This window comes from Babylonia areolata, chromosome 4 (assembly GCF_041734735.1).
Source record: "Babylonia areolata isolate BAREFJ2019XMU chromosome 4, ASM4173473v1, whole genome shotgun sequence".
NCBI lineage: Eukaryota > Metazoa > Mollusca > Gastropoda > Neogastropoda > Buccinidae > Babylonia > Babylonia areolata.
The window spans coordinates 34865461-34867960 of NC_134879.1; positions in this window are offsets into that span (position 1 = coordinate 34865461).

The following is a 2500-nucleotide window of genomic DNA, read 5'->3' on the forward strand; positions in this document are numbered from 1 at the left end:
CGCAATACTTTTTCTTCTTCTTCTTCTCCTTCTTCTTCTCCTTCCTTCTTCTTCTACTTCTTCTGCTTTTTTTAAGGATGACGTCATCCGAATGACGTCAAAGGTCTGAAGGTGTCATCGTCCCGCAGTACGCTCAACGTGCAGACCTCCCGGACGCTGCCGATGTGCTTGTCTCTCCGCTATCGGATGATGTACCACCCTCCAGACACCTCTCAACCCAGCAACCCACCCTCCTCCTCCCCACCACCACCACTCTCTTCCTCTGGCCTTTCTCCCTGTTTTTCCTCCTCTGCTGGTTTCCATCCGGCAGATGTAAAGTTCGTGTGTCCTGTCTTGTGAACACTGAACAAGAAATAAATGGGGGGGAAAGGATTTTAGATCCTTTAGAAGTTTCATGCATGTGAGTATGTCTGTCTGTCTGTCTGTGGTTCGACGAAAGAGTAAGTGGGTGGGTGAGAGAGAGAGAGGTGGGGGGAGGAGGGGTGCGGGGAGAGGGAGGGGGGCAGGGGAGAGAGGGGGAGGAGGAACCGCTGGACTGATTTAATGGTAACAGCCCCTATCATGTCAACAGCAAAATATACACATCAGCCCCTATGATGACAATAGTAAGAATATACACACTAGGAAAAGCAAACAAACAAACAAAAACAACCCTAAACAAAAAACAAAACAAAACAAAAGAACTTTAGATCAGAAAAAAAAGATGATTTCATTCAAAAGAGACATATAAATTAAATAGTCAGCCCTTATTCAGACGGACGCACATACATACTCAACACATTCACACACACACACAGAGAGACACACAGAGAGAGAGAGAAGGGGAGAGAGAGAGAGAGAGAGAGAGAGAGAGAAGACCACACATGGCCTACATACGGAGAGAGAGTGAGAGAGAGAGAAAGGTCCCGCTTGTGGAACTGACTTCACCAATCCTGTTTTGTCGGTTGTTTTTGTTGTTGTTTTCAGTCTGGTGTGTTTCTGAAGACATTGCGGTTTGGAAAACATGGCAACATTGCACTGATAAAACAAAAGATGACTGTTGAGGCTGTAAAATCGACAAAGGGAGAATGCCCGTGAAAGGGACCGTGCGTTGTGAAATAAGACTCGCTTTGACAAGACATGCCGATGTTTCTGGCCAAACGTCCTCGGACTGTCATCAGTGGAAAATTACAGTGGAGTTGATGACACCACATGAGAGAATCCACGAACATTATTCATCAGTAAAAAGCAAAGATGGACAGAAGAGTTTGAGAAAAGGTACTAATGTATTCACGGTCTGTAAATGCACAAAAAAATGTCTTTGGCTCGATTACATGCAACATTAAACATTTCTTAAACCACAATGGCTTTTAGAGTTGAGTATCGATCAAAGTGATGGACAATTCAGCGAAAAGTTTAGTATACAACTATCCATCCACGAAGGGCTGTTTGTGTTCAATACTGATGTTTTAAAAGGCTCACTGTGACAATGTTATTGTATCGTATTCAAAACGTCGAAAGCAACTCGTTCTTTTCCTAGATATGGTATTATAAACACAGGTCTAACATGTTTAAACTGATGTACTGATAAGCCGCCTAATATGACATCTTAGACAAGAAAAATGATACCTTGAAAAACGATACTGATATTAAAGGTGATAATGACGATTTCTACCATCTTCATTATTAATGTGATGTAATCGTCAACATTATTTAGCATAAAATACCTACCCTACCCCCAACCTACTGAACCCCTTCTCATCAGCACTGCATAGAACCCATACCCTTTACCCCTGTTTTCAGTTGTCCGTATGTTTCCACATGATCTTTTTCTTTCTTTTCTTTCTCTCTTTCTTTTTTTCTTTTCTTTCTTTCTTTTCCTTGTTTTTGTATTTTTTGCTGTTGTTGTCTTAAAAATGAAATAGCTTGAAATGGTTACACATAATATGTTCGACGAATTCTGTCCTTTATACATCCACGCAAACATCACAGAAAATCTCCATAACAATTTCTGTTCGAAAATTCTTCTGTATCAGGTACGAGTTATTGGTTTAAAACGAACCACCTCCCAACAACAGTGTCAGTTTCACTGAGTATCAGTAGCTCAAGGAGGCGTCACTGCGTTTGGACAAATCCATATACGCTACACCACATCTGCCAAACAGATGCCTAACCAGAAGCGTAACCCAACGCGGTTAGTCAGGCCTTCAGAAGAAAAAAACAAACAAACCAAACAGTGATGATTTTTATGGTCTGATCACAGTGAAATATAAAGGAGGGTGGTTTTGATAAGTAGGTTGGTATGGGCGGTTGGGAGGGATGTGTGTGTGTGTGTGTGTGTGTGTGTGTGTGTGTGTGTGGCGGTGCTGATGGTGGTGGTGGTGGTGGTGGTAGTGGTGGTGGTTCTTTTTCTGCCGACCGGCTTGACCCTGACGACAGGTTAGCGCCGATTAGATAATTATGATTTATGTCAGACCTCCTTTAGGCCCCTCGGCAGTGGTAGGGTAGGGTCTGTTCGTCT